Source organism: Sus scrofa, chromosome X (assembly GCF_000003025.6).
Source record: "Sus scrofa isolate TJ Tabasco breed Duroc chromosome X, Sscrofa11.1, whole genome shotgun sequence".
In the NCBI taxonomy this organism is placed as follows: domain Eukaryota; kingdom Metazoa; phylum Chordata; class Mammalia; order Artiodactyla; family Suidae; genus Sus; species Sus scrofa.
Genome location: NC_010461.5, coordinates 50,380,426 through 50,394,649, shown reverse-complemented (window position 1 = coordinate 50,394,649; position 14,224 = coordinate 50,380,426). Strand labels below are relative to the sequence as shown.

Below are 14,224 nucleotides of genomic sequence, written 5' to 3'. Positions count from 1 at the left end.
TTCCCAATCCATCCCACTCCTTCCCCTTCACCCTTAGGGAGTGTGAGATTTATGTTCTTTTTATTTGTTTTTTGCTTATGGAGATCCAGTTATTCCAACACAATTTGTTGAAAAGGCCATCCTTCTTCCACTGGAATGCTATTGAGTCTTTTTAGAAAAACCCAGTTGGGTATATTTGCATATTCTATTTTTGGATTCTCTATTCTGTTTCATTGATCTATGTGTCTATCCCTCCACAAAACCATAATATCTTAATTACTGTGGCTACATAGTAAATTGAGTAGAGTGATTTATTCATCTTTATTCTTGTTTCCTCCCCCTTCCCTCCTCCAAAATTGTTTTAGCTATTCTAGGACCTGTGTTTTATCTTAGAGTAAGCTTGCTTATGTCTACAAAATCCTTTTGGAGAATTTGCTCGGAATTGCATTAAATCAGTAGATCCATTTGTGGATACAAAGAATTGACATCTTTACTGTGATATATTTTCCAATTCATAAATGTGTTATGACTCTATTAATTTAGATATTTTGTGATTTTTTTTTGTAATTTTCACTGATTTTGTCTTCTGTTATCTCCACTCTACTACTGAGCCAATTCAGTTATTTTTATTTTTTATTTTGGTAATACAATAATTTTTTTCCATTATAGCTGGTTTATAGTATTCTGTCAATTTTCTACTGTACAGCACGTGACCCAGTTACACATACATGTATACATTCTTTTTTGTCACATTATCATGCTCCATCATAAGTGACTAGACATAGTTCCCAGTGCTACACGGTAGGGTCTCATTGCTAATCCATTCCAGAGGCAGTAGTCTGCATCTGTTAACCCCAAGCTCCCAGTCCATCCCACTCCCTCCGTCTCCCTCTCCCCCTCCCCCTTGGCAACCACAAGTCTATCCTCCAAGTCCATGAATTTCTTTTCTGTGGAAAGTTTCATTTGTGCAATATATTAGATTCCATATATAAGTGATATCATATGGTATTTGTCTTTCTCTTTCTTACTTCACTCAGGATGAGAGTCTGTAGTTCCATCCATGTTGCTGCAAATGGCATTATTTTGTTCTTTTTTATGGCTGAGTAGTATTCCATTGTGTATATATACCACATCTTCCTAATCCAATCATCTGTTGATGGACATTTGAATTGTTTCCATGTCTTGGCTATTGTGAATAGTGCTGCAATGAACATACAGGTGCATGTGTATTTTTCAAGGAACATTTTCTCTGGATATATGCCCAAGAGTGGGATTGCTGGGTCATATGGTAGTTCTATGTATAGTTTCCTAAGGTACCTCCATACTGTTCTCCATAGTGGTTGTACCAGCTTACATTCCCACCAACAGTGCAGGAGGGTTCCCTTTTCTCTGCACCCCCTCTGGCATTTGCTCTTTGTGGACTTATTAATGATGGCCATTTTGACTGGTGTGAGGTGGTATCACATGGTAGTTTTGATTTGCATTTCTCTAATAGTCAGTGATTTTGAGCATTTTTTTCATGTGCCATTCAATTATTTTTAAAATTTCAGTTAATGTAATTTTTAGTTATATAGTTTCCATTTGGTTCTGTTTTACAAATTCTATTTCTCTGAGATTTTTTTGCCATTTGTTTCAAAAGCTTTTGTATTTGCTTTCTGGAGCTTTTTTTATGACAGTTTTAAGCATTTTTGTTAGATAATTTCAGCAACTGATTCATCACTGTGTTGGCATCTGTTGATTGTCATTTCTCATTTAGGTTGTGATTTTCCTGGTTCTTGGTATGGTGGGTGATTTTCAGTGTATCTTAGACATATTTCCTATTGTGCTTGGTGATCTGTTTCTTATTTAAATATTTTCCTTTAATAAGGAGTCACCATGTTTAAGTTTAGCACACAGGTCCTAGCCTAGTTTGTGGGCTGTGATTCCAAAGACAGTTTAAATTTCAGAGCCTTTGTGGTACTATAATGTTTTGCTTGGTTTATCTAATGTTTTGGGGACAAAGAGGCTTCCTGGGCTGGACTGCTTTGTTCTGGTGGACCAGCTCCTCACTTGCTGTTTCCTCCTGGCAGCTCAATATAGCTGGTGGGAGACCGGATTCTGAGTCCCATGGTGACAAAGAATCTTCTCCAGCTTAGTACACACAGCTGGATTTCACTAAGGATGACCCCCAGCCACCTTGGTTTCTCTGGGAGAGAAAGGTACTTGTGGGTTTGTGGGAAAATAGAGGCTTTCTTTCTTTCTTTCTTTCTTTTTTTTTTTTGTCTTTTTGTCTTTTCTAGGGCTGTTCCTACAGCATATGGAGGTTCCCAGGCTAGGGGTCTAGTTGGAGCTGTAGCCACTGGCCTACGCCATAGCCACAGCAATGCAGGATACGAGCCGCATCTGCAACCTAACCACAGCTCATAGCAACGCTGGATGCTTAACCCACTGAGCAAGGCCAGGGATCGAACCCGAAACCTAATGGTTCCTAGTCAGATTTGTTAACCACTGAGCCACAAGGGGAACTCCTTGGTTTTTTTTTTTTGTTTGTTTGTTTGTTTTAGTAGAGGCTTTCTGAATAGGCCACTTACTATAGCTGAGTCTCTTTTGTTGATTCTGTGGTTCTGCCTTCCTATCTACCCTGGTAGTCTCTTGGGATGGTAGATAGCATCAGCCTCAGTGAAGAAGAATACTTCCTGCTTATTGCCAATGGAACTTCCAATCTATATCCTATTTACTGGTACTGTTGGGCTTAGCTGCTTTTTTTCGGTGGGATTTTGCTTCAATCCAGGGAAAGAATGAATGTACCTGGGATGCCTTCTGTTGCTAGATTGAAGGTCATGAAATGCTGAGTTTGGGCTGTCTTCTGTTATAGAGCATCATAAGATGCCCCGCCACAGTCGTCTCTTTTAGTCCTGGAATTCCTAATCTGATGACCTTATTCTTGCCACTTCTCAAAGTTCTCCTCTGGTTGCCTTCTGCATTTTTCCCAGGATTTATAGTTGTCCTTAGTAGGGGGTATCATGGAGAAATGTGTCTATATCATCCAGTCCAGATCGGAAGTCTATCTCATATGTATTTTCAAACCTGCAAATAGTCCACACCTCTCTCACTGTGCCTCTGCCCCAGTGAATCCTCTTTTCCACTTTGATCATGGCTGAAGCCTCTCTGCTTCTTGAGGCCGCTAATCACTGAATCCTAATCACTCACAGAGCTCCCATTTTCCCAGTGAGTCTTCATTATCAATGAACTCTTCCTCACTGAACTCTCTTCTCCACAGTACCCCTTTCCTAAGGTTCTGTCCTTTCTCTTAGCCCCTATCTGTACATCAATCCATTATTCCATCATTTACTCTAATTCCTTGAATCACATACATATGCTCACTAAAATTTACCCTCCCCCTTCCCTTTCATCCCTGCCCTTCAATATCATGCACACCCATGTTTTCCAGGCTTAATTTAGCCACATCTGTCAATAGCATTTCATGACTGAGCCCCCACAGTGCTTCTTATATCTCATGTAGCCCTAGTCACTTTATGTAGAAGTCCCTCTTCCTCAGTCCCTACCCATTTCTTTAATTTCCTGTCCCTCTCATATTTTAACTACCTTCTAAGCCACTGTCCCCTCAGCCACACATTTGTGTTTTCTTTTCTTTCCCATTGCTGAACTGTCAATTTTGTTAGCAAAATCCACCTTTTCCTCTGGTCCCAGTTACCTCCTTCTAGCCATTTTCTCAAACTTCCAACTCTTTCTTTTCCTCGCTTAGCCCCTGGTACCTGCCAGTTCCTCAACTTTGGGCAATGGCTCCTTTCCTCCTTCAAGCTCCCATCTTCTCTATAAATCCTCATATTCCTTCTATGTTCTCATCTTCTCCTGCAATACCTCTCTCTACCCCTTAACCCATCTTCCACTTTACTTCTGAAGAATAGCTTCTTTCTTTCCTTTCACTGACTTGCTTAATAACCAGTTATCTCCCATTCCTGCCACTTATCTAGATCTACTCTTAGCCCATCCTTACAATTTCAATCTATCTAGTCATTTAGTCCCTGTATTCACTAGCAAGGAGTCACATTTAGACAATTATTTTCTTGAAGGCACTTTCTTGAGAAAATAAGATATCCATAGCTCCTGAAATACAAATCCCATCTGCATTTTTACAGCCAGACAGGCATTTTCCACTCTGCTTTTCTTGGGTTGTTCCACGGTTACCATGTGGAGACAGAAAGGTATTCAACAAATCCTAGTTCTATTCCCTCATTTGACAAGTGTCTTCTATCCCATGGTACCTAAAATTTTTGCCTAGAACTTTAAGTGTAGATGGGACAGTCCTTCTCATCAATTGTCTTTTGTATGTCAGATGAAAGCAGATGCCAGCTGCAGTTTTGGAGGCCAGGGTCCTTGTTTCCCCCTATTTCCTTTCTTTTATGGGCCAGTGTGGAGTGAGTTGTCTAGGTCAAAGTCCTGGGCCAAGCCTGGCTGCTTTTTAGTGGCACAGTGACTACCAAAACTATCAGTACTCTTGGGAGATCCTCTTCCCTTTGTTTCCCTCTGTATTCTTTCCACACTTAGGAGGTGGCAGTCCTTTCCCCATCACCCTAAGCATAAGTGTACTGGCACCTACTATGCATCAGAGGGTTAAGCGCCAGGGCCTTACTGCTCTGCCTTTAGAGGTAGCAGCTTCCTGCTGTAGAGATTGCATCCTGTCTTTTGGTCAGTGGATTTTAGAATTGGCCAAGGGCAGAAAAATATGCAGGAAAGGAGGGAAAAGAGAACTATGGAGTCTCAGAGCTGATAGGGCCTAGAGAAGCTACCTATCCAACAGTTTTGTTACACAGAAGGGGAAACTGAGATCTATAAAGAAGCGATTTGCCCATGCAGTGACAGAGCTGAGTTCAGAAGCCACATTAGTGGGGAAGGATAAAGAGATCCTTGTCCATCTTAAATTCACTTTGGAGGTTCACATTTCCAGATAGGGCTTTTGTTGATGCCATGAAAAAATATTAACAGTTATACTGGAGGTCTCACAGAAATTAGGGACTAAGTGCTTTTCCTTCCAAATAAATGGGCTTCTGTCTCCATGGCAGCAGATTAATACTCTGGTTCTCTGTCAGAGATTAACACTCTGGTTCCTTTTTCAGACTGTGGGTCTGTTTGAGACCCTAAGTGCAGCTTGACACAACCCTTCTGATGTGGAGTTGCTAGAGAATAAGTGATATGGATGGACAAATCACTTGGTCTATGAAGACGTGGGTCTCTACTGGCACCCTCAGGTATACTGCCCTAATAATAACTATTTAAGCACCTACTGAACACTGTGTGATCTACAAATGTTTATATGGCATCCTTACAACAACACTGTAAGGAAGGCCCAATTATCTACTTCTAGTTTATAGATGAAGAAACTGAAGTTCAGAGAAATAAAGTGACTTACCCAAGTTCACATAGCTAGTAAGTGGTAAAGTTGGGATTTAAACTTATGTCTTTCCATCTGTTTCCAAAGTCCATGACTTTGTGAGCTGTCAACCTATAGATATTTCACCTCAGCCCCATGACTATGCTGGCAAAGAGTGGGTCTTTGGGATGATGAAACAATGATGATGATGATAAACATTTAACATTTGCTTTGGCCTTTCCCCATCTTAGCACTGCCCTAGGCACTAGGGGTACAGAATTGAACCAAACACAGCACAATCTGTTCCCTCAAAGTGCACACAATCTAATTAGGGTTAGGGATAGTGGACAGACATATGAAGAAATAACAAAACTTAGAGAGCAGTAGAGGAGCTCACTAATTCATTTGCATAAGCTGGTATGGGATTCAGAGAGATTGGTAGAAGTTTTCCAGCTATAGAAAAGGTGCTGGTAGGGCAGAAGTAGTGACAAACATTATAGGCAGAGGAAACAGCCTAAGTAAAGGTACAGAATAGAAGTCCTTGATTTGTTCAAGAAGAAGTAGGGCCCATGGGAATGTTAAGGAGTGGGGAGAACGGTCTTGCCAGTGAGTGACCACAATCACTTAGTAACCTGCATTACTTCCCAAAAGCCTTTAGGGGTTAATGAACTTTGTAGTTCTGAGCCCTGGAAGATTCTGCACTGTCTATGGGTGACCTAGGACAGGCAAATGGATTAATGAACACTGGGCCTTGTTAAGGCCTAGTCAGTGGGACAAACAACATGTCCATGACAACTCAGTGGATATCCTCTTACTCCCAACTCAAAACTTTCCCCACATGATCTCAGTCAGTTTCTTCTGCACAGTATCCTCTTAGTTTTGTCCTCTTCCTTTTAGTTGCAAGAAAGCAAAACCTATATAGTATTTTTGAACATTCGTGTCTGTATCTTCAGGTAGTTTGCCGACCCACATGTGAGGCAATAAAGGGTAATATTTTAGAGTGTAGGCTCTGAAGCCAAAAGCTTGGGTTCTTTCACACTTTGACTTAACACTTTTAGTTGTCAATAACTTGATCCTTGATCAGCCATTGAACCTGATTATGTCTCAGTTTTCCCCACTGTAAAATGGGGACAATAATACCATCTCTCTCTTGGAGGGTCATTTAAGGTCCATATTAAATGAAATAATACACAGTGCTTAGAAAACTGCTTGACACGTAAACATCTAGTAACATTTTTTTTTAATTATAATTATTATCAGCCTTGTTTTCTGAGGATATCTACTTGGTTCAAAGTCAATAATTATTTCTACCAATAAAACATGCAAAATATTACTGCTTTATATTATTAACCATGTTTAAATATCCTTGTGGATAGAAAACTCTTCTCATAGACTTACTTTGTTTTATTTAAGCTGTTATATATTTTACTTGTCACTGCTTGATTTAGTTGTTCTTAAAACAAAGCAAAACAAAATAAAAAAACTATGCCTGAAATCTCTGCAAGGATTCTAACCTTTAGTAAGTGGCTTTAACCTCTCTTTGCTTCAGTTTCCTTTTGTGTAAAAAAGGGTTATTAATAATTAGTGCTTACTGTATAGGGTTGCCATAAGGACTAAATAATTAATTCATGTAAAACACTTAGACCAGTGTCTTAGAACATAATAAGCATTTAATGACAGGATAATTATTAGGATTATACTTGCTTGCTTATTGAAAAAGCAGCATGTACCAAACACATCTTGATTCTTTCCCTCCAAATTTGGTACATGCTACCCTTTGAGAATTCTTGACATAGTTTTGTTGAGAGCAGTGGTGGTCCAGAGTCTTGGCACTAGCTAGGGATGCACATTAGATTCTTTTGCATGAGCGTTTATAGCGGTTAGGAGGTCACTAGAGGCTGCTCAAGCCATTTTTATGACGTAGCTGAGGCCTTTAACATTAGTGTTTTTGATTCATTTTTTGGCATTTATTTTTTTCATTTTTAAAAGTTTTATTGAAATATAGTTGAGTAACAATGTTGCAATAATTTCTTCTGTACAACAAAATGGTTCAGTTATACATGTATACACATCCATTCTTTTTTTAGATTGTTTTCATTTTTAATAGGTAAAATATGCACATAGTAAAAAGGACAAAAAGGCACAGAAATATATATAGGAAAATGTGAGCTCCTTGTCCCTCCACCCTGACAAACTTGCAGTCCAGTTCTCTGGCTAATATGGCCAGCTTCTGGAACGTATGGAATAAACCCTTCAGAATCATGAGTGTAATGCTGGTTTTTCTAATTTAAGTCTTAACTTCTTACCTCCCTTATGTTCTATTATTTTCTTCATCTATTTGGCTTTTTCCTTTTTAATAACATAGGAACATCACTGATATACTATATATCTATAGTATATACATTTCATTGATATACTATGTATTGTCATATTAAACCATCTGCATAAAATGCAATATTACCTAAAGACTTAGAAACTTTTTCATTTCTTTCTTTGTTTGTTTTGGTTTGGTTTGTTTTGTTTCATTAGACTGGCATCTGTTTATTCTTTCTGATCTTTTGATCAAGCCTAGTGGAATTGGCTCCCAAGTATACAGAATAAAATATTTTTCCTTCTCATCACTATTTGAAGAAAGAACTCACTGCCTGAACAGAAAAAGAATTTTCAACCTTCCCTCAGGGCAACATCGGAAAATGTGAAGTAGAAGGCATATGGCATCACAGGTAGAGTCGTTATACACTTACTGAGAAAAGTCATGTAAGGTAATCATAAAATCATGGAGAATAATCATAGAAGGATAAATACAAATACAGAGGCCTCTGCATTTTCTCCACAAATCTTGGTCCAGATCTTTATCTCCAACTACTCAGGGGTTGGGGAGACCTTGTATGAACAGGATTGGGATTGGATATTGGGCTAGATTTGGTATTTACTTTGTAGCTAGAAACAAAATATTGTAATTAATACTTTGCATTTTAAAGAGCCTCAGTTCACACTTATTTCCCTGGAGAAAGCAGGAAGAGCCCTGGGATGAAAGCATGCATGAACACATTAATTCAGTTTCTGAGACATTGGATATCATGAGTGTGTGTGTGTGTGTGTGTGTGTATTGTGTGAATAGGCTACAACTTGGATTTTTCACCTAACAATTTGTCTTGACCATCTTCTTATGTTAGTATGTATATACCTACCTCATTCCTTTTAAATACCAAATAGAGACCTGTAATATGGATGTGTCATTTATTTTCCCAGATTCTATTGATGGCTATTTAGGTTTTTGCTTTTTTTCTTTTCTATTAAGTAATAATATCAAAAGCACAAGAAACAAAAGAAAAAAGTAGATAAATTACACTTCAAATTTAGAACAGTTTGTGCATGAAATGACACCATCAAGAGAGTAAAAAGACAACCTATAGAATGAGAGGTAATGTTTGCAAATAATATATCTGATAAGGGATTCATATCCAGAATATATAAAAACTCCTACAATTCTACACCAATAAAACAAACAACCCAATTCAAAAACGAGCAAAGGAGCACTGGGAACTATATCTAGTAACTTATGATGGAGCATGATAATGTGAGAAAAAAGAATGTACACATGTATGTGTAATTTGGTCACCTTGCTGTACAGTAGAAAATTGACAGAACACTGTAAACCAGCTACAATGGAAAAAATAAAAATCATTATAAAAAAAATGAACAAAGGACTTGAATAGACATTTCCCTAAGAACATAGACAAGTGGCCAATAAGCCATGAAAAGATATTTAACATTGTTAGTTATTAAGGAAATGCAAATCGAACTCACAATGCAATACCACTTCATATTTATAAAGATGGATATTATTATTTTTTTCATATTTCCGGAATTTGTTCTTTTATTTATTTTTCTTTTTTTAATTACTCAAATGAATTTATCACATCTGTAGTTGTATAATGATCATAACAATCTGATTTCACAGGATTTTTTTAAACAAAAACTGAAGCTAATAAGCATTGGTTAGGATGTGGAGAAATCAGAACCCACTTGCATTGCTGGCATAAGTGTAAAGTAGTGTATCTGCTCTTGAAAACTGGGTACACCTCAAAAAGTTAAATATAGAACTGCTATATGATTCAATAATTCCACTCCTAGGTATATACCTAAATGTATTGAAGTCGGGGACTTATACACTAATGTTCTTTACAATAGCCAAAAGATAGAAACAACTCAATGACTATCAACAGAGGATTGATTAAAATTGAGGAATATGCATAAAATGGAGTATTATTCAGACATAAAAAAGAATGAAATTCTGATATATGCTGTAACATGGATGAACTTTGAAAAGTTTATGGTAAGTAAAATGAGCCAGACATATAAAGACAAATATTTTATGATTCCATTTATATGAGGTACCTAAAATAGGCAAATTCATAGAGACAGCAAATAGAATAGAGGTCCAGATGCTGGAGGGAAGGGATAATAAGTAGTTATTATTTAATGAGTACACAATTTCTGTTTAGGAAGATGACAGACTCTGGAAATGGATAGTGATGATGGTTACACAACATTGTGAATGTACTTAATTTGCTGAATTGTAGACTTAAAATGGTTAAAATTGAAAACTTTATTTTATGTATGTTTTACCACAACAAAAAGATATTGCTTCAGTTAAGCTCATTATATATTCTTATCTGTTTGTATAGATAAAGGTTTTATTGAGATATAACTCACAAACCATGCAATTCACCCATTTAAATGTACAATTTGATGTTTTCTAAGTAATATATTCCTTTTTGTGTACAATGTGCAAATATTCACCTAGAGTGAATACTGATAAGTACAATTGCTTATTTTTAGGTTTCTCACATTTAAAACTTGAATAGATGCTGCCAAATAACCTTCACAAAAGTTGTCCTGACCCCACCTCTACACTACAGCAGAAAATAAGAAGAAAAGTATTCCTATAGTTTCACCAGCATTTAATATTAACAGAACTTTACATTTCTGCCATTTTGATGGGGCTAAAATGTTTTTTAAGGTTGTTTATATTTGAATTTCCTTGATTACCAGTGAAACTGACATATTGTCATGCTAGAGATGGGAGTAAGAGAAAGGTTGGGAGAGGTCAGGGCATGGAGATGAGAATGATGGGTTGAATTTTTGACATTTGGGTGTGAGAGGCTCAGGAGGCAGTAGGGAATTGGATCTAAACTTTGGGGAAAAGTATAGAGTTAAACATACAATCTTGGGAGCCTACCATATTCTGATGCTCAGAAAAACTTTGAGACAATGATATTGCCCAAGGAAAGTGTGAACACCTATAACAGATTCTGAGACCAGTGGTCAGGAGAGACTGAAAAGTAGTGCTCAGAAACATGGAAACAAAACTAGGGATTAACAGTGTTGCAGAAGCCAAGGGAAGAGAATGTTTTGAGAAGTATAGTGTACTTACTGGAATCAGTGTTTATAGGAGTTGAATAGGACCAGTACAAAAAAAGAAAAAAGAAGACAGTTGCCTTTGGACATTGAGAGACTTTACTAAGGTAGTGTAGAGATGAGTTTGTGGGTTTTACCATTGAATAAACCTGTGTCCAAATCTAGACTGCGGTGGTGATGTGTTGTATGATAATGGGCAAATCACTCAATATCTGATTCTCCATTTTCTTTTAAAGAAGTTTGTCATCTTCTCACTTACAGGGCATATTGGAATCAGTAACAAATTAATGGAAAGAGGATTTTTCCTCATCAAAGCATATAGCTCTTTGTTCAGTCCTCTAGGACATTACCTATCGCACTGTTGGTTAATCATTTATTTGGAAGTACCTAACTCTTGTACGACTGTTTCTCGAAGGCAAAGATTGTGTTCTTATTAGCCTCTCTCTCCCCAGAGTCCAATGAGAGTACGTTGATTGCTTAGATATTTCATTCATTCGGTAGATACCTACTGAGAGCCAGCTATCTGCCAGCCTAGTGCTGGGTGCTGAATTTCCATTGTCATTGGTGGGGGCATGGGTGACAGGCAAAGTGAAAATTCTGATGCCATGCTGATTCTTAGCAGTCTTGCAGCAGGTAACCTGTCAAAATATAAAATGATGGCCTCAAGGTACAGAGCCCTAGAAGAACAGTGGGCAGGAGTAGGGGTCTAGAATCTAAGCCCTGCTCAACCCATGCCTCCCTGAGTGCCCTTCTCTCAAGGCCTTAGTTCCCTCATCTGATAATAATAGCCAACATTTTTTGATGGCTTATTTGGGTCAGGAACTATGTGAAACACTGCATACATTACTGTATTCATTCTTCCCCCTAATGTTATGAAGATATTTTTGCATATGAGGATCTTGAGGCTCAACATGGATATGTCCAATGTTACATAGGTAAGAAAGAATAGAGCCAGGATTTGAACCCAAGTCAAATTCAGTAACCTGGATGTTCAACCTCTAGTCTATCTGCCTTCTTAAAAACTGAGGATAATAATATAAATGCTGCTTCCACCACACCATTCTTGTGAGGAATGCCTGAGTCCACAGATGTGGAAAGTGCTGTATAAACTGTAAAGCATTGTCTAGATAGTAGACACATTATTGTTATTGTTACCTTTACCATCAACTCAGCCATTTCCATTGTGCATTATCATTGACTTCTCAAATCATTACTGGAGTGATTAAGTGTTGTGGTTAAGAACATGAACTCTTGGGAGTTCCCACTGTGGTGCAGCAGAAATGAATCCGACTAGTATCCATGAGGGTGTGGGTTAAATCCTTGGCCTCACTCAGTGGGTCAGGGATCCAGCATTGCCATGAGCCGTAGTGTAGGTCGCAGACACAGCTCAGATCCCACATTGCTGTGGCTGTGACTGACAGCTGTAGCTCCAATTCGACCCCTAGCCTGAGAACTTAGGTGGGGCCCTAAAAAGCAAAAAAAGAAGAACATGTCTTCTCTTCCTATTTGGATGCCTTTTATTTCTTTTGTTTGTCTAATTGCTATGTTGAATAGCAGTGGTGAGAGTGGGCATACCATATGATATTACTTATTAATATACAGCACAAATGAATGTTTCCACAGAAAAGAAAATCATAGACTTGGAGAATAGACTTGTGGCTGCCCCGGGGGAGAGGGAGGGAGTGGGAGGGACTGGGAGCTTGGGGTTAACAAATGCAATCTCTTGCTCTTGGAATGGATTTACAATGAGATCCTGCTGTGTAGCATTGAGAACTATGTCTAGATACTTACATCACAACACAACAATGGGAGGAAAAATTATGTATACATGTATGTGTAACTTGGTCCCCATGCTGTACAGCATAAAATAAATAAATAAATAAATAAATAAATAAATAAATAAATAAAAAGAACATGAACTCTTTAAGATTTGCCCAACTTCAAACCTCAGCTTTGCCACTCACTAGCTTTATAACTTTGGGCAAGTAATTAACCTTTCTGTACCTCAATTTGCCCTAGTAAAATCTAGAATATAATAGTGTCTAAGTCATAAGGTTTTGGGGAGGATTAAATGTGTTAAGGTATTTAGAACTTGCCTGGCACAGAGTAAGGGCTATATAAGTGTTAGTTGTTACTATACAGGGCAGCACTTTGAGAATGAAGTGCTTTCTGTTCCCTCCACTGTTCTACCCAGATTAACACAGGTTAGCAAAAAGGATAGCTGTGATAAGAGACATAGGGTTAGAGATGAGATAGCACAATTCTGGGCCTGGAATAGAGATCAGAGTATTTTAGAGTGACTCCCACAGGCTAGAGAGTAGCATATAATTGACTTTAGTTATTGTCAGCAAATAGGAAGCTTGCCCATTGAGGCTTTCTGTTCTGAGCCTACCTTTTCCTTTTGGGGAGATATATATGAATTGGGCTTAAGGAATTGCTGGTTAATAGTTGATCTTGGAGCTTGAGTTAGGTCACTAAGTTGGGGGAACACTCTTACCCTTCCTAATATAGTGCCAAGGGCTTGGGCTTTAGAGTCAAACAGACCGAGAGTTTGAGTATCAGTTCTGCCGTATGCTCCGTGACCTTGGAAAATCACCTTGCCTCTCTATATCTGTTGTTCCCTCTCTAAAAATATGAATTATAATTGTATTCATCATAGGTAGGTTGATTGACACATGGTAGGCATGGCAGTAAATGCTCACTTTTCATTTCTATTCCAAGATGCCTTTTCACCTAGCAACTGAAAGGATCAATTAAGGTCAGACTTGGGAACATAGGGAACCATGAGGTCATTTTATCAACGATCATACAACTCAGCAGTGGATAGTGTAATGAAATATTCATGGGATTTGAACTCAGAAGATCTGGGTTTTAGACCTAATGTTGGATTCTCTATCTGTCACCATTAGACTCTTTAATGTTTTGTTTCCTCATCTTTCAAACAGAGATTTGTCTACCTTGACTACCTTCCAGGATTTTTAGGAATTTTAGACAAATAGATGTCCTTGGAACATATGTACTATTGTTATACCCAGATGTGATTTTAGAGATGTTCCCCAGGTGGAAGGGAAGGAGGATGTTGTCAACCAGTGCCTCTGGAAGTGAGCTAAGAATTTCAGAGAAATCTTTACAAAAGGACCTGCTCAGAAACTGAGACAGAACATCAATTTGCTGCATGTATGGAAAATAAGACATTGAGGGACATATTTATTATAAACTGGCCAGGAATAAACACTTTAATCCTGACTTTTGCCCCTCCTTTTTTTGCCAGGTAAGAAAAATAAATAGGCGAAAGAAAATCTGAGACAAATAAAACCCTTGTGGTTTTGCCATTTTAGCATAACTATTTTTATTTCCTCCTATTATGTCTAAGCTGTTGTCTACATGCTTAAGTACTTTTATATGGCTCCAATTTATCCATTCATTTAACAAACACTTCTGAGTATGTAC

At 38.0% G+C, this 14,224-nt stretch overlaps 1 protein-coding gene across 3 annotated transcripts in view; it reads left to right on the top strand.

Moving 5' to 3' along the window:
- ARHGEF9 (Cdc42 guanine nucleotide exchange factor 9) overlaps nucleotides 1-14,224 on the top strand; it is a 418,109-nt gene that overhangs the window by 183,371 nt on the left and 220,514 nt on the right. Inside the window, exon 1 of one of the 3 annotated variants that reach the window (XM_021080635.1) lies at nucleotides 5,210-5,228. The exons of the other annotated variants lie outside the window; for them this stretch is intronic. The gene's annotated coding sequence lies outside the window, so the exon portion shown is untranslated. Of the gene's footprint in view, nucleotides 1-5,209; nucleotides 5,229-14,224 lie in introns of those variants that run through there. 3 annotated transcript variants of the gene reach the window in all.